Genomic DNA, 19,092 nt, shown 5'->3' on the forward strand with positions numbered 1-19,092 from the left:
AAGTGTTTAGAAGGAAAAACTTTCACATCAATGAAATTTCAATCAAAACTCTTTAGTCCATTTGTGAGTGATGGATTTTGTATGACCAATATTTTTCAGGTGTTCTGTTGATGCACATAAACTTTAACACTAATCAACTGACAGACTTTATCAGCTTTGTAAATAAGACATTTCATATTTTTTATTCAACGTTTGTGTAAATTACATTAATAAAGTGACTGCCCAGACGTCACATTTATGTTTGTTTTCCAGATGCTTGTTAAATAATCACATTTCAAAATACCACTGTAGTCTATTTGTTCTTGCAGCCGTTAAATAATAACTCCATTAATTAATTTGTCAATAGAAAGGGCTATTTAAAAATTTATTTCAGTTAAAACATTAATGGCTTTGAGCGTAGTCCACAGAACCAATCAGGTTGAGCCATGTTTGGTTGCTAGACAACGACTCGTCCAATCAGCGAGCTGTTTGGTTCGCGTGCAGTCCTGAGAGCTGACACGGCTTCAGAAGCTGCTGTTGGAGAGAGAGGAGCGGTTTGACCGTATATTTCGTTTCAAGTAAGTGCTTGAAATTGAATATTTCGTAAGAAAGCTTTCTGCCTGCTTAAGTGGTCAAATAGAGCAGGTAGACTTAGCCAGCTATGCCGCTTCAGTGTCACAGTTTTTTTTGCTACGACATTTTTCAGTTAACGAAGATAATCTGTGTTTCAGCCTTGAACATGTTCATAAGTTTTAGCCTGTTCTTTGTTGTTTTATTAACATTTTAACAAATGTTTTGTGCTGATTCAACGGCTGGTTGGCGTTAGCTAATGTAACATGAAACACGCTAACATTCAGCTGTGTGCTAAAAATATGACTGAGCACCATCCCATGAAATTAGCTTCTTTTATGCCCTTATTTATGAATTAAGTCTGGGATTGCTGTCAATCTTTGACCCATCTTCAAATTACACTGAGGAAATGTCCAATTAGTAGCATGGAATTTATGATGTTAGCTAAATCTTCACCCTAGACTTTATATAAAAAGCTTTCAAACTAGTGTTACATACCTTCAAATGCATCTAGAAACTCCATTTTAGGCTATTCTGCCTAAAGTTCAAGGTTTACACTTGGTTAACCTGGTTTGTGTAACTTTGTGGCAGGTTTGTGCAGGCTTGCCATCTGTCTCTCCAGATTAAGTATCATTGAAACCCAAAGGTAGGGAGCTTTGGCCTGTGCCAATGAATCAGTCTTTATTTTTCATGTCATTTTATTTATTTATTTAGACATGGACAATGCACAATACACATTAACCTTAAAAAGGAGAGATGTATTGTGCCAGGTTATAGCACTAGTGCTAATTTCCACCTGTAGTCCCTGGGCAGGTTGATGTTATCTTTAAAAAACAGACATTAATAAAAACTAAAACATACAAAAAGCAGTAAAAAATGCATTTCTATAACTACATCTATATAAAAAAGTTCAATCACATCCAACCATTCACTCAAATGTATGCAGAGTCAAAGTCACAAATACATGCACACATACCATTATGTTCTTTGTTAGATGCAGGATTGTGCTAAGTGAAGTTTTCCTGTCCTGAGATGGCATGATACACATATACCATTGGTCTAAATGTCTGTTTGTTGATGGCATTTAGCACTATCCATCCATGAAGAAATTGGCTCTCCTCTGTGTCACATGTTGTGTTGTGCTGCTTCTACAGATAAAAACACCATACTGCCAGTCTGGGATTAGTCTGATCAGCTGATTATAAGAGCATTGAGATAAGACGCTAGACTGTTTCCGATGTGTAACCTGTGCTCGCACTAGCAATGATACAATACAGCATAATAATTCACAAAATAAGACAAATAAGTTTACAAGTAGGTTTAGTAAAGTTGTTTTTAGATAAGCAGAGATTTTAATGTTTTAATGTAGAGTTACTGCATTTACAGTGTAATCACTATTCAAAATAAACACTGTAGAGAAGGATTCTCTGTCACTACTGTATGTGTTCTCTAGATGCCTTGTAATCTGGACACTGATGAATGGGTGATACTAATCTAACCTTCTATTTCAGGAGCAGACTGTGTAGGTGGATTTGGTATCAACCTTGTGGGAAGCCTGCACATGTAGTACATAATCCACACACATAGCCTGAAGGCTGCACTGCAACGATGCCTGAGTCGTCCATGGGTGAGTCCAGATTTTTGAAGTTTTTGAGGATGATAACATTTTTGGCTATAGATAAATGTCAAATCTTTACTTTTGAGGAAACTTGATCATTGTTTATCTATTCTATATCTTTAAAATGAGACAAACACTTGCCAAACAGTAAAACATTAAGAAAAAAAATCTAGAGGTGGAAGACTCAAAAAAATCCTACTGAGTAGTAAAAATGCAAAAATCTTAGAGAATGCAAACCTTGAATTTTGGCATAAGACAAAACATACCACTTTAGGTGGATAACAGTTGCTTGATTTGCTTTATTTAATACCCATGTAAACAGATAAGAAAAAGCCATACAGGCTGCATGAGCGGTAAGTTTTGAGCATCGCTGTGTAAGCGCAACATTTACAGAATAGGAGGGGACTTTTTTTTTTTTAATGTGTAATGTAAAAAAAAAAGAACTATCATTTATTTGTTTTACAATAAAATCCTTGTTAAGAAATAAGGAAGGTGTATTCCCCTGAAATTCTGAGAGTTTACAGGGTAACAGCAGACTTCCTCTTCATTGAATGTAGGTTTATTAGTGCTACTATTATTAATTAGTAACATCATACAGGTTACAAGATATTCTCTTTCTCATATTATGGTTCCTAAAGTCTGATGTATCCATGAATGACTTGGGGTGTATTATAACACACAGAAACACAAACACACTGATAGATGCTACTTTATACCTTTACTATTACTATACCTTGTTCACTTTCAGTGCCAAGTGCAATTGAAAGTTTTATTCAGTATAAAAATATGTTAATGAAACAACATAAGACAGGAACAAGTGTTTTATAAACAAAATCTAAACAAAATAACCCAAAATACAAACTAAAATGCACATCACACAATAAAGTTCATCATGATTTAAAACTATTTTGCAAAGATGAAAGTTATTGTTATATTGCCTAGAGAACTCTGCAATAGTTTATCTTTTTGAAGGCATCATACTTTAAATTTGGCAATATTGTTTTTTTTAACATATTGAATTCACTGAATAAATATAAGCTATATGTGTAAGGAATGTGAAGCAATGTATTGTTTTTTTTTATTTTATTTTATTTTATTTTAACAAGACTAACTTTTGTTTCCACCAACTAACAAATGTGTATTGGTCTTTGTACTAACATAAACACTTATTAAACAAATATATAGGATAAATGAGTCAAACAACTCCATCTGGTTTATGATTGTGAAGAATTTTTCCTCAACTGTATTCTTTGTGTACTCTGTGCTGTAATTTTACATGATACATTTTTCCCCAGAAGTCAAGGACATTCACAGCAGCTCTGTTGAATGTAGACCATCTCCCTTGAGGCAGTGTGGCCAATCATCGCTACCACTGCAAAGAAACTCCTACTTCTGCACAGAGAGCAATGTGCAAGAATGTGTGTTGCACATCAGTCAGGTTGGTAACCTGCTTCTCCATTAATTCACCTTTGGTGCTGTAAAATACCTAATGAGAATGCCCATGTTCGTCCGCTTCTATGTTTGACTAAAGCATAATCTGCAGTGTGAAAGTTCATGTTGAAATAAATGTAAAGCTACCCCATTATTATACTTTTGTCTCACTCTTTTGCTTTGACAGGAGGTGTCATCTCTTGGTCTCTCACCTCTTTGGACAGAGCCAAGCAGGAGCTCGGAGCTGAATGTTGTTGCTGTGCTAAATTGCATGAACGACCTGATTCAGCTACACCACAGGGGCCTCCGAACTCTAGAAAACATGGAAATGGAGCAGCTTAAATCAAGCAGTAACGTGGACTACCTGCAGCTCACATGCACTCGGCTAAAGGTACAGTCTGTCTAATATTGAATGATTGCTTTGTAATTATATAATTTTAAAAAAAGCTTTATAAACCACATTTAATACAACATGAAATAGTCATTAGGCAACTCCAAAAATGGTGAATATGGAATTAAAAATACAGGAACTCCTCTCCTTTTGTGTTTATTCTCTTATACTCTTGTTACATTGTTACATATTCATTTTTGTCTGTCCGTCTGGACGAGGGTTCCCTCCTCTTCCTGAGGTTTAAGTCTCTTTTCTGGCTGGAGGACTTTTAGGGGGGAGTTATTCCTTACATTGAGAGGCAGATGCTGTTGCTCATTGTAGACTGTAAAACCCGGTGAAACATATTTGTAATTTGTTATGTCAGACTGTGTAGGTGGAAGTAACTTGATTGACTGTGACCACCGTACAGCACCTCTCTGTTTAAAGAATAGAGTAAAGCAGCTGCTAATTGTGGCAGAGTTTTTCACAATGACAGTGATCATCATGCTTTGCTTTATTGCTGAAATGTCTGATCAAAATCCCATCATCTTATATGACTTATAAAAAGTTCACTCTTATGTCCTTTCCCCTTTTTTATTTTATTTGAGGTTTTTTTTTTTTTTTTTTTTTTTGCAATTCTCTTTTTATAGAGGGTATGCATGTGATGTCACCATTAGCGGAAGTCACTGTGGTTCTGCCCACTGAGTGGCAGAAAGAGGGAGATGAGTGGCAGCATTGGCTTCAATACTGTCTAAACTGAAGAACAATATTTAATAAAAAATGGGGAAGAGCTGTTGTGCGATTGATTGTATGAACAGGTTTGAAAAGCAGTTGGAGCTATCATTTTACAGACACCAAAAGACAAAGTAAAGAGAAGTAGATGGATCCACAAATCCAGGAAACCTAACCTGGATTTGTGGATTGTGTCAGGTAACATTAATTTATGCTGTATTTTTGGATCAAATCAGACCTTAAATGACGTATTGTTTTGGCTAACATTACTTCTTAGTAAAGCTCTTGGTTTCGTGATCAGATCTTTCATGATTTTTGTCTTCATTTTGTGATTATGAACCTTGTGCTCCTACATGATTTGTAAACTAACTTAAACTGAGGCTAACCCAGTTTTTCAAATACGGGGGAACTGGAGAATAAAGCTACGACAGTGTATTAAGGCCACATGAGAAAATAATAATACTTGTCACTATGAGAATAAAGTCATAAAATATCAATATAAAACCCGTAATTTTATGATAAAGTCAAATACAAAAGAATCACAATGTTATGAGAATTAAGTTGTAGTTAAAAAAAAAAAACCCTCATAGTTTAACTAAAATGTCATTCGTTTATGAGATTAAAGTCGTCATATTTCGACAATAAAGCCATAATATTACAAGAATAATGTAATTTAAAAAACAAGTGGAAAAATATCATAATTTCCCAGAATACAGTCGTACCCTGCTTGTCCACAGCAGTAGTATCTGTGCTGTATAAAGTACTTGACCTGAACTAGACTCAGTAAATCTCCTCAGTCCCAGTAGATCATGCATATATTCACTGGGGTCAGTACATGGTCTACTGTAAATGCACTTTGGATCAGCTGGTTTTCTGCCTAGTTTTGGACCCTGGTTGTCACCAATGATGAAACCATGTATATTTGTTTCAGGTAAAAATAGTGATGATCCCCTACACCCTGGATGTTAGGATATGCGATTTCGGGCCACATGTCAATGTTTGTGGACCACTTGTTCTTTGGTAGCTCGTACGGATCCATGTTGATTCCAATAGTCCTTAATTTCATATTTCACATTTTTCCTGTCTTGCTGTTTACTGCTATACCTCGTCATGTTGAGCAGGTTGGTTTTTGCCATTCAGTCTGACTTAGAGGGGCGTGGCCCAGGGGGGAAGTGACGTATGTGTATACCCTCTATTGGTATCTTCCATGGTTCACATATTTATTCACATAGCAATTCACCACTCTCATCCATTCATCTGAAAATTACAATTGAATCTCACAGTGTTACATCTATGACTCCTCAGACAAGACAAATTAAGATGATTGGTCCTCCTTCAGCAATACCAATGAGGTATTTTTTTACAATACACAATTAAGAACTAAAACTCCCTAGAACAGGAATGCTGGGGTGCACATTTGTGATTAAAAAAAAAAAAAAAAATAAGAAAACAAACGTCAATGCAAAAGGGCTTTAAAGGAAAAAAGGGATGAAATGGACATAAGACAAGGTTTTAGATAAACAATGGACGTACCCTTTCCCCTTTTTTTAATCAGAATGTACCAGAAATTCCAGAACCTTAAATACTTGTGTGTACACAGATTGTACAGGCTTTGTTATATCAGTGGTGAGAGAACAACTTGTTAAAGTACACTGCCTGGCCAAAAAAAAGTTGCCACCAAATAAAGGTCACACACTCTAATATTTTGTTGGACCGTCTTTAACTTTGATTATGACACACATTCGCTGTGGCATTGTTTTCGATAAGCTTCTGCAATGTTACAAGATTTGTTTCCATCCACTGTGGCATTCATTATTCACCAAGATCTTGTATTGATGATGGGCGAGTCTGACCACTGTGCAAAGCCTTCTCCAGCACATCCCAAAGATTCTCAATGGGGTTAAGGTCTGGACTCTGTGGTTCAGGTCTGGACTCTGTGGTGGCCAGTCCATGTGTGAAAATGATGTCTCATGCTCCCTGAACCACTCTTTCACAATTTGAGCCCAATGAATCCTGGCATTGTCATCTTGGAATATTCCCCTGCCATCGAGGAAGAAAAAATCCATTGATGGACTAACCTGGTCATTTATTATTCAGTACATTCAGGTAGTCAGTTGATCTAACTTTTTGGGTACGTAATGTTGTTGAACCTAGACCTGACCAACTGCAGCTACCCCAGATCATAGCACTGCCCCCACAGGCTTGCACAGTAGGCACTAGGCATGATGGGTGCGTCAATTCATCTGCCTCTCTTCTTACCCTGATGCACCCATCACTCTGGAACAGGGTCAGTTTGGATTCATCAGACCACATGACCTTCTTCCATTGCTCCAGAGTCCAATCTTTATGCTCCCTTGTAAATTGAAATCTTTTTTTCCTGGTTAGTCTCACTGATTAGTGGTTTTCTTAAGGCTACACAGCTGTTCAGTCCCAATCCCTTGAGTTCCCTTCACATTGTGTATATGGAAATGCTCTTTCTTTCACTATTAAACATAGCCCTGAGTTCTACTGTTGTTTTTCTTCTATTTGATTTCACCAAATGTTTAAGGGATTGCCAGTCACGATCAATCAGGATTTTTTTCTGACCACATTTCTTCCTCAAAGACGATAGTTCCCCACTGTCCTTCCAGTTTTTTAATGATGCATTGGACACTTCTTAACCCAATTTTGGTTTATGCAATCTCCTTTGATATTTTCTCTGCTTGATGCATGCCAATGATGCGACCTTTCTCGAACAGACTAATATCTTTTCCACAATCAGGGATGTGCCTTTCGACATGGTTGTTTAAGAAATGAGAAACCGCTCATTGCATCAGTTGGGGTTAAATAACTTGTTGTAATCACCCATGCAGTAATTATCCAATATGAGGCTCATACCTATTTGCTTAGTTAAACCCAGGGGGGTACTTTGTTTTGGGCCAGGCAGTGTATTTTAGATGAGTATGTTATTTAAGAAAATATTAGTCAGTGAAAATACATTTTTACAGCTTCACTTGTTAGATGTTTTTGAATTAACCTAAAATTACGCAAGTTTTATTTTGTTTTTGCAACTACTTGTTTAACCTGGTTTTATGGACTTGGTTATATTCATCCACTAACTCGTCCATCTTCATAATGGAAACTAGTTGGAGCCCCACTGCGTCATCAGGTGTATTATGTATAAGCTGGCTCTACGCTAATCTGTACTGATCTCAGTAGAGCAATCATGCAGGTCATTATTGGAAACAGCTGGCTGCATCTATGTTCATAATTTTGCAAACCGATAGTCAAAAGCGCCCACTCTCCAAAGCACTTTTTCTGGATTGCACCCTGGCAGCCTTAGTTCTACCCTTAATGTCCACATATTGCTATGATATTAACCCAAAATTATGACATACTTGGCTCATAGTAAAACAAAAAAACAAAAATTCCACCACAATTCCTTACCCTATTTCATCAAACGGAGAGATCCTGTGATAATATTAGTCCCATTTGAATCAACATATCTGGAACACGGTTGCGTTTGCAACATTTTTGCCTCCTTTGTGCATCTATTCAATGTGTTTTGGGGGGAAAAATTCAGATACTGCATGGATATTCACTAAAAGAACACACCTAAATCCTTCAGAAAAGCAACATCTGAAAAGATGATGAGTCTTTCAATTTATCTGTAAGTATTGTCCTCTCTTGACATCAGAACAGGGAATAATGTCAGTACACTTAAGTAAAACACAGACGAGACTTTGCTTATTCCATGTGAATGTGCGACATGAAACCCAGACAAGGAATGGTTAATTTACAAATAACCAGAGGTCCGCAAATTTGAGTAGTCCTATGTGAATATGGCTTAAGAGTGTATGTTGTGTAAACTGAGCAGTGATTTACCAGGAAAATTACAAGTTTTCCAATAGCAGCCCCACAGTAGCTTTTGAATTTGGTTTAAATATTCTGTATAAAAACAAAACCACCTCAAAGCCCAGATGCAGTTTTACTCTATGAAGAGTGACATAACTGTCTGTGTATACTGAAAATGATTTACTGTAGTTCTGTCTTTTGAAGTGTGGATAAAATACCAATATGACTATTAACAGACCTTTGACCATTAAAGTGTACCTGTACTGGTTATGCGTACCGCATTAATTGTGCTTTGTGTATGAAACAGAGGCACAAATTCAGTAAAACACTGCCATATATAAACCACACGGGACCTTTTTATTGTGTGAATTATGTGTGGGGGCAGAACCTATAGGGAGCAACCATTGCTGGACGTAAGTGACGTATTGTTTTTAATAGTGGGTGATGAATACGAGTAACAAGCAGCAGTCAGTGAGTCGGATTGAGTTAAAGTATGTGTTGGCACTTGTTTGCGCAGCCGTAAGCTTTGTACTCTGCCATTGACCCAGCACTAGGTGATAATGTGATTAGACTGGTGTCTGCTGCATGGGGTCAGTGACCAGTCCATCTCAGCCCAGGTAATCAAACAACACAAGCAGTCTAGATCAGTACCGGTGCTGGAACAGCCCATGAAGGAGGAAACATGTCTCTGACCATGACTGACTGACGGAACAGTGTTTTAATACTTGACAACACGTACTTGAAAAAGGGCTATGACGTAAGTTACCTGGCAGTACCTCTAGGATTATATGTGATCTTTGGAAATAGATACCAATGAAAATTCACTACAGGTACCCTTTAAGCATTGTGAGTGTTGTGAGCTTTATTACCTCCGCCAAGTGTAACGGCGGAGGTTTTCATCAGGGTTAACTCAAAAAGTACTCAAAAAGTTATGGACGAATTTGAATGAAATTTTCAGGAAATGTTGATACTGGCACAAGGAACAAATGATTAAATTTTGGTGGTGATTGGGGGTGGGCACTGATCTGCCTTGGCGGAGGTCTGTGCTTTTCTAGCTTTTCTAGTTTTACAATATGATAACCATGGTCAAAAATACCATAAAAATGCCACCACCCCCTGGATCCAAGGACATTGCCTAAAATCTTTGAAAACCTAAGGAAAACCCTTATTATTATGATATTGGACTCAGCAAGACTTTTGGGTGTGTTTTCACAGGAGCAGCTTGAACTTTCTAAAAGAGAAATACTGGACTTCTTGAGAGGGAACGACAACTACATCTAAAAGTGAAGAGCCTCCAGAACTGCCTGAAAAATGAAAAAGAAGAGGTAATTTCTTTGGAATAATCCATGGAATGGTATCACTAGCAGGTATGTTGTCTCAGTATGACAGTTTAAAAAGAAACACTGTGTCTTATTTCTTTCGTTGCAGGTACAAAACTTCAGAACATAATTGCAAGCCGAGCCAGCCAGTACAACCATGAGATGAAAAGAAAAGAAAGAGAATTTAACAAACTGAAGGAACGCTTGAATCAACTTCTGGTGACAAAAAGGAAAAGAACAAGGTTAAATTGAATATGTTGAAACCTCAGTCTCTGCATTGGCTTTTGTGTCATATACTGTAGGTATGAGGTGTTGATTGATAAACGCTTGTAGATTCTTCAGTTTCTTCATTTCTAATCTTGTCTTCTGGTTTTGCTTCTTCCCCTCAGCCATTGATGTATTAAACAGCATTGGAAGAGCTGATGGCAAGCGAAGCCTTTGGAAAACAGAGAAGACAGAGGCAAAGTATGTTTATCCTCTGGCTTTTTATCAATCAATCGATCAATCTTTATTTATATAGCACTTTTCATACATTAAAGGTGTAGCACAAAGTGCTTTACATGTAAGTTTAAAATCAGTACCACCCCACACACACACACACACACACCCACAAGCACAGACATACTTAAAAAGACTAACTGAGCACGAGAGGACCAGAAAGTAAAAGTAAAAGAGGAAGAGGCACTGTCTCAGGGAGCCATCCGCATCAGGAGGCAGCTGCCGACCCTGGCAACCAGGCACCAGCGACACAGCACCGCATCCCAACCTGTGGGAGAGGGCCAACTGCACCGCATCGCAGCGGCAGGGACCCCCCACCCACCAGAAAGGAGGCAGACCCCAGTGAAAGAAGGCACCACAGCCGCCAGAGTCCACAGCCCCCCCCGGCATGGAGGGCTCCTTCTGATGAAACACTGGAGAATATAGATAAGAAACATTAAAAAGATATAAAGAATTGATTAAAAGAATCTAAATGTAAGACATAAATATAAATATAATATAAATATTGAACGTTAAAATGATAAAACAGAAGCATTGGTTAAAAGAATCTTAAGATATGTATATATATATATATATATATATATATATATATATATGTATATAACTAGAAAACCTTAGAGTGGATAAAACAGAGGCATTAGTTAGAACGCCAAATTAAAAAGGTGGGTCTTGAGCCTGGTTTTAAAAATTTCTACATTCTTCTGCGGCCCTGAGGTTCCCTGGCAGGCTGTTCCAGAGGCGAGGAGCATAATGCTGAAAAGCTGCCTCGCCATGAGTTTTTGTGTTAGCTTTTGGAACTGTTAAAAGGCCAGTGCCAGAGGACCTCAGGGTCCGCGAGGGTTCATAAAGTAAAAGCAAGTCAAAACATAAGAAGGTGCAAGACCATTAAGACATTTAAAAACTATTAAAAGGACCTTAAAATTGATCCTGAAACACACGGGGAGCCAATGCAGTGATTTTAAAACCGGTGTAATGTGAGCCCGCCTTCTGGTCTTCGTCAGCACTCAAGCGGCTGAATTCTGAAGGAGTTGGAGTTGTGAGAGTCTATCTTTGGGATGACCAGAAAGCAGGGCATTACAGTACTCGATTCTACTAGAAATAAAAGCATGCATCAGCATCTCCGTGTTGGCTCGAGAGAACTGGACGGACTCTGGCTATGTTCTTAAGGTGATAGAACCTGTTTTTACGGTGGATCTAATATGTGGGATGAAGTTGAGCTCAGAGTCAAAGATAACGCCCAGGTTTTTTACTTTGTTACTTTATAACGTGTCATTGTACTGTAGCTGAGGTACTAAGGTCTTTATGTAGAGCTAAAAAAGCAGGAACACATTTCAAACACTGCAAATAATTGCAACAGTTGTTTGATCATAGTCAATCTCTATGTGACAGATTTCATTTAATGTTTGCATCGTTCAAATATTGGTTAACTTACAGCACTACTTCATGATTTGTGGAAAAACTCAGAGTGTTATTATTGAGGAAAAAGCTATTGTGTCTGCTTGGTTAGTTATCAAGGAAAATTACTTATCTTCAATTTATTGTAACGGAGACATGCAAAATTACACTAGCGTAAAATAATTTCAACAATACAAAAAAGGTGTCAAATACTTTCTGCTCAGTTTCACTGAATACAAATTGGTATCAAGTTATGTTCTTTTCCTGATTAGATCACTTCTAAATCTGGACCTTTAAATTGCAGCCTTTTGGAGTTATATAATCACACAGGCTGACATTATGATTGCATTTGGGATTAACTTAATTAATTTAAAGGCCTTTAACTTAGAAATGGTGTTTTGTGATAAATAAAGCAAATGCTTGTCTTTTTTATCCTTAGGCATGAAGGAGAAATGTACAAAAACTCTGCTGAGTGACTACGACAGCCGACAGAGGGAGTTATTGCTGGAAAATGCAGAGCTGAGGAAAGTGTTGCAGCAGATGAAAAAAGACATGGTGTCCATTCTCAGCTCAAGGAAACCTTCTTGAGAGGAGATAAACATGATGGTGGTGGCATTAAGGTTGGCCACGATCAATAATATTAACAGTTCATGAGAAATAATTTTTTTTAAACATTCAAAGAAGTTGTGTTTATGTCAGTGTTCATTTTACATAACTTACAAAGTTATTTAAAAAATAGTTGAATTTCTGTGTGACAAAGTAGTTGTTCGTTTAAATGTTTTCTTGCTGCTATTTGTTTCCAGTACAAAACAATGTAAGCACTACAACATGTGTTTGTGTGTGAATAGATGATTGGAAAACATACAGTATTTTTCTTATCATGGCAGGTTGAATCGGAGGAAGAAGAGGAAGTATTTGATTCCAGTAAGGAAAGCATTGAACTGGTTGTGATCATGCACGAGAAAAACTGGACTAACAGTATTCGTTTGCAATGGAGAAGACTCAAGAGCCACGTTGAACGACTAGACAGCCAAGGTAGTGTCATGTCAGTATTCTACACATTATAAACGGTTTAGGCAGGCTGAGTGTGATTAACACAGTGAAAGTTAGCTGAAAAACACAAGGCCATTTACTGTTTCCCTGGGTTTTTTATCATGTAGATCAGGTGTCTGGCTTGACTGTAGATAGTATGAAATAATACTATATTGATAAGTATTATGTGTATTGTACATTATTATATGTAGTATCAACACAATATATAATTGGTTGCCACTGTTGTCAAGGAAAAATCTTACCATTAAAGCTTCAGTAGGCAGAAAAAAACACATCACAACTGAGCATACACATCTTCTTCATGCAGCTCTCTCCTCTCTGCTCTAAGCATACACTTTATAGACTCATACTTGACACAAAGCTATTTCTTGCTTCTTTGGAAAAGTGAAGCTGAAGTATCACAGGTAAAGGGAGCTGCCATTACAATATGTGTATGATTAGTCACAAATACCACTTTTCTGCTGACAGTGTCAGTAGTACTCAAATCAACTCGGTTTTGGTTTCGCCAGCACATTGCACATCCACTACAGGTCTAGTTGTCCCTCACTGTAGCTGGTTGTGAAGTTGCATCACTGCGGATATGAACAATGTGACAGGAGCTATTGTAAGGCAAAAATAAAACTGATGACACTTAAATCTGCTACTAGAAAAAGTACCTGGTGTTATATAATGACAACACTAAAGACCTGAGTTGGACTAATATCATCTGTGGAAAAGGTATGTACAGACATATCAGACATATCAGCAACTGGCCAATGCAGCTGTAAAACACCCGTAAAGATTCAGTGTCATATATAACATATTGTTTTAGCTGTAGAGGAGCACATTGTCATGTCAAAGCACTTTTTTGTGAGCTATGACATAAATATGTTGAAAATATAATGACAAAATAAGAAATGAATAAAAAAAAGAGAAAAAAAACAAAACATATAAATCTAACGTGGATTATAATATACTGAAGAGTTAGGGATTTTTTTTTTCTCCTTGACATAGCTACTAGCTTTAAAACATGTTTCAGTGTTTCCTGTCTCTTACATCCTGGATCCATGTTTCTTTCTCAGATTGTTACGTAAAACTTCTTTGGCAACACAACTGCAGACACTTATTACTTTTAGCTGTTCCTGCAGCATCTTTGGCTCAGCTGGGTGAAAGTGGCTGCGCTGATGCAGTTTCCAAGAGAGACTCATGACGAAGAGATGCAAAGACTGAAGCTTGAGATCCATCAGTGCAAAGACTTCATTCAAACACAACAGCAGCTCCTACAGGTGAGTCTGTTTGAAGTCACACCGAAGTTAGGGCACAAAGAAACACTTACACAGAGCAGCTCAGTTTTGTGTTATTTGCTCAGACTGCACTGACTGTTTGGTGGTTCTTCTTTTTGTAGCAGCAGCTGAACTCTCCATGTGATGAGGAGACGACATCCCTGCTGAACAACTGTTATATGCTTCAGGAAAAAGAGAGCCTCCGAGGAGAGTGGAAGACCTTAGAGGAACAGAGGAAGATCTTTGAGAAGGAGAGGAGGAACTTCACTGAAGCAGCCATAAGATTGAGCCACGAGGTGATCAAAACAAGATAAAACTAAAGCTGCAAGATTCTAATGGAAGTCAGAGGAACATATCGTTAGCCTCATAGCATTATTGTTTAACTTAAACACAAATGGACAAAAATATTGGGACACATTTAATTCAGGTGTTTCTTTTCTAACAGAGCTGTGGGATACAAAATAATAATGACAAACATCATAATATAGTTTTATTTTGGGATAATATTGTATTGATTATAATATTGATGTTTATATGTCAAATCAGCATGAACAAGACATCTTATAGCTGTAGACATGATGTGTCCCAATATTTATATCCATATAGTTTATAAACATCAATATTTAATTAAAGTTTAATGGAAGATTTTTCTTCCCAAGTGTGGTGTGAACTAACGTAGATGGTTAGTTGTGGTAGAAAATTATATTAGTCAGAGCACAAAAAAATATTTTAGAAATTTAGAGGTAGAACATTTAAAATCATAGTCATGGATTAAAAAAATCAATGTGAGGCATTTTGGAAGCAAAGATAATAATTTAATCCAAAACTAACCAATGCAATGTTATTTATCCCAATATAAAACTATATTCTGATATAAGTCATTATTGTTTTGTATCCCAGACACCTGTTAGAAAGAAACACCTGAATAAAATGTGTTTCAGTACTGTTGTACATATAGTTTATGACTTGGGCAATTAGGCTATGAGGCTAACGATTCACTAATATTACTTCTGCAGTCAAGAGTAAATATCAGTCATAACAAAATAAACTAGAAGCCACTCGGAGAGCGCAGACCTCGCCAAGGCTGATCAGTGGGGCCCCCCCGTGGGGCCCCCCCACCCCCGCATCACCACCAAATTTTAATCATTTTCTTCCTTATCCCATTTCCAACAAACCCTGAAAATTTCATCCAAATCTGTCCATAACTTTTTGAGTTATGTTGCACACTAACGGACAGACAAACAAACAGACAGACAAACAAACAACAAACAACCCTGCAAAAACATAACCTCCTTGGCGGAGGTAATAACAGTCATCACTAGTTAACACTGTCAGTCATACATTTATGGTCTCTCCTGTGTGAACAACCAGAATTCTGCATCACAAGGTAGATTTCTACAGCCAGGAAAAAGAAGTGCAGATATCATGTTTCTTCTCAACCATTTGAATTAGAATATGATGAAAGAAAATCTTAAAAACTAACACTCACCTCAGCTTCAAGGGAATTCAATTGATTTGGTCTTCATAACCATATGTGCTCTGATTACACATTTACCATCTGTGTGTTTGTGTGTTTAAAGTTGTTGTGACATTTTATTTGGGTATATTTTAATGTGTCTTCATTTGCAGAGGAAGGCTTTTGAGGAAGATCGAGCAAACATGGCTCAAACACCAGTTTTTAAATTTAAGTCCGTTTGCTGACTCAAAGAAACCTCAATATCAGAGTCACAAAGTGCCTTTTTAAAACGTAAGTAACAAATCCTTCAAAAACATGTAGTGATATGAGCCAACTGACTTACTTTTTTGCAGATAACATACAGTTGCAATCAAAATTATGCATTCAAGCTCTGTATTTTGAGTTTTATTGGTAAAATCTAAAAACTAGCAACTGTTTGCAAATGAACACATCATACAAGTATAACTTGAATAGCTCAACTCAGCTAAAAACTGCAAGTGGTTTCTCCAAATTTAACGTAAAATATTACTTTTAATGATTACAGCAGTCTCAAAATTATTCAACCCCTTTGTGACAAGTATATTTAGTACGTAGTAGAGCACCCTTTCACTGTTATGACCTGCTGCAAATGTGATGCATAGGCGGACACCAGCTTCTAGCAGCATTCCTGGGGAATTGTAGCCCATTCCTTGTGGCTAAAGGCTTCCAGTTCATTAATATTCTTGAGTTTGTGTGCTGCAACTGCCTTTTTCAAAATCCCATCACAGACTTTCAGGGGGTTCAAGTCAGGTGACTGTGAAGGCCCGCTCTAGTATCTTCCAGGAACTTCTTCTGAAACCAAGCCTTTGTAGACTTTAGATTAGATTAGACTTTATTGATCCCCACAACATGGAAATTAATGGTCAAAGCAGCAACAGAAAAAAAGGCAGCATAAAGAAAGTGCAAAAATAGTAGTAATAAAAGTATACAGACTATAACATATTTAAAACAGAGTGGAATTGCAAACTGTCAGACAGTACGGATGCTCCACAGTGTCCACCCAGGATGGAGCTGGCCCTCCTGACCAGGCTGTTCAGTCTCTTCCTGTCCCGTTCAGTGGAACCCCCTCCAGACCACAGCATAGTGGATAGCAGAGGCTACCACAGAGTCATAGAATGTCCATAGCAGAGGCCTGTGGACTCCAAAGGACCTCAGTCTCCTCAAAAGGTGAAGAAGACTTTGGCCCTTTTTGTACAAGGCATCTGGTTGTGTTGACCTGTCCAGTTTCTTGTTTATGTGAACACCCAGGTGTCTAAAACTGTCCACCAGCTGACCACAGTAGTCACAACAAGAAGTAGCAGACACACCTGGATTAATCAGTGTGACCAGTAATGACAGACAGGAAATAAAGGAGTTGCCTTAAGTTCAGGAAGTAGTGGGAATGTGCATAGAGCCTATTGAAGCACTTGAGACTGCAACTTATAGCAAATGTGTGCTCTTCTGAGGAATTCTGCTCAGGGGGTTGAATAATTTGAGACGCAGTAGGTCATTGAAAGTAAGACTTGGTGTTGAATTTGAATAAAATCCTCGTTATATCAGTTTCATTTGACTATTTAAACTGTTCTTGTGTAATTTGTTAATTGCAAACACCAGAAAAAAAGTAAATTCAACTATAATTGTTACTTGAATATCTTTTAACTTCAATATTTGACTTGACTTGAATACTGTAGTGTACATTTGTTTTATATTGTCTTTTATTCTTCCCTCCTGTTTCTTTTTTATTTATGCAATATTTGATCTTTAAGTCAATTTCCTGAGTAGGATCAATAAAATGTAATTTAATCTTTGTAGGTGACATGGAAGCGAGCACAAGTTCAGCTCCAGAAAAGCTCATCAAATACTTGACACATGCACCCTCCCCCACTCCCACACGTGACCCTCTGACATCAGCCTCCACGGATGAATTGTTCCCAACACTTTGCCTTATCCCGGACAACAGGTGTGTGTGTGTGTGTGTGTGTGTGTGTGTGTGTGTGTGTGTGTGTGTGTGTGTGTGTGTGTGTGTGTGTGTGCGCGCGTGCGTGCTTGCGTGTGTGTGTACAATTGCTTTAACTGTTTTTTGAATACAGTATATTTAGTGTAAAATGGATGCATGTTACTGACTGGCTGTCCAATGTGATTTCCAGCTCAACTGAACCAAAGAGACAAAGTGAACAGGTTGAAGAATCAAACCTCTTTTGTAATGGAAACCATCCAGAAGAACACAGCAGATGCACACGGACTCAACAGAAGAACAGCTCTATATAAAGACGTCATCTTTCAATGTCGGGATTTATCAATATCCATTCACTTTGGACCATGTGCTGTATATTTTTGAAATACAGCTGAATGAATACATGCCAAACATTAAAAGTATCTTGTAAAATATTAAATAAGTGTAATGGTCAAAGCCAAATAAGAGCCCTCATCCATTTGTGGTTTTCTATGTTCTTTATCAATAAGAAAATGTGTAAAATTATACACTGTTGCCCATAAAGTTGTGATGAGATATTTTTACCTGTTCTCATGAAATCATTTTGACAATATGATTCATTCTTGATGGATAAAGTGTTACTGGGACCCAGTATGTGATCATTAACCAGGCCAAAGGTGATTACTCATGTAAAAATAGGTTTTAAAAGACGAATGTGTCTGAAAACAACATTATTCCAACTTTATGGCGACAGTGTAGTTTGGAACAATCTACTGTTTAGTTGGGTCTTAGATTATGTGATAAGTGTATTTTTCATGGTGGCTTTGTAAAATTTATCAGCAACATATTTTGTGTAACATTGAGTTTGGGGTAATTTTTTAACATCCAGGCTTAAAACAGAAGAAGTGCAAGGCCAACCTCCATGTATTGCAGTGTCTGTGGCTCAAAACACTCTATAAGTGAAAAAAGTTATATAATTTCAACCCTTGAATGGGCAGATATGTCCAGGTACTGGGATAATGCTTTGCCATTTTGTTATAGTCACTGTTGCACAATAGTTCGCTAAATGTGATCTTTTATACCATGCATTTGTGTTCTGTTGTCAGGTTAAACTTGTCAACTATGATAAGGTTGAATGTAGATCTAATGCTGCTGTTTCACTGAATGCAATAAGAAACTCGGTGTAAAATGGTGTATACAAATTGGCCAGTTATTTTGTAAATGTTGCTTCAACCAGTGGGTATTTGTATTTTGGATGTGTGATAGAAAGGATGTGGTAGAAACAGGTGATCCTATGAATATACCTTCCTTAATGTGTTTTTATTAATGTGAAGAATGTTGCAGCTTTATACTGACATTTTTTAACAGTACTGAGGATTAATGTATTGTAGACAATCTTACCTCACTGAAGCATTATAATATCATGAAGGACACTTTTTTTTATGGGGACATTGGAATGTGTTTCACATAGTGTTGATGTGTGTTGGTCTGAAGTGTCATCTTGATATGATGAAGAAGGAAATCAACAGGAGTGAGGAGTAAATGCTGTAATAAATTAGTGTTTCTTTTTTGTTATGATTGATGTTGAATGTTGTGCTGTGTGGTGTACAGACACCTATTAAAA

General features: G+C 37.3%; 1 pseudogene; it reads left to right on the forward strand.

The window, feature by feature from the left end:
- Window positions 1-475: 475 nt before the first annotated feature.
- Window positions 476-17,787, forward strand: LOC115418461 (afadin- and alpha-actinin-binding protein-like; annotated as a pseudogene).
- Window positions 17,788-19,092: the final 1,305 nt, after the last annotated feature.

Source organism: Sphaeramia orbicularis, chromosome 4, assembly GCF_902148855.1.
Source record: "Sphaeramia orbicularis chromosome 4, fSphaOr1.1, whole genome shotgun sequence".
In the NCBI taxonomy this organism is placed as follows: Eukaryota; Metazoa; Chordata; class Actinopteri; order Kurtiformes; family Apogonidae; genus Sphaeramia; species Sphaeramia orbicularis.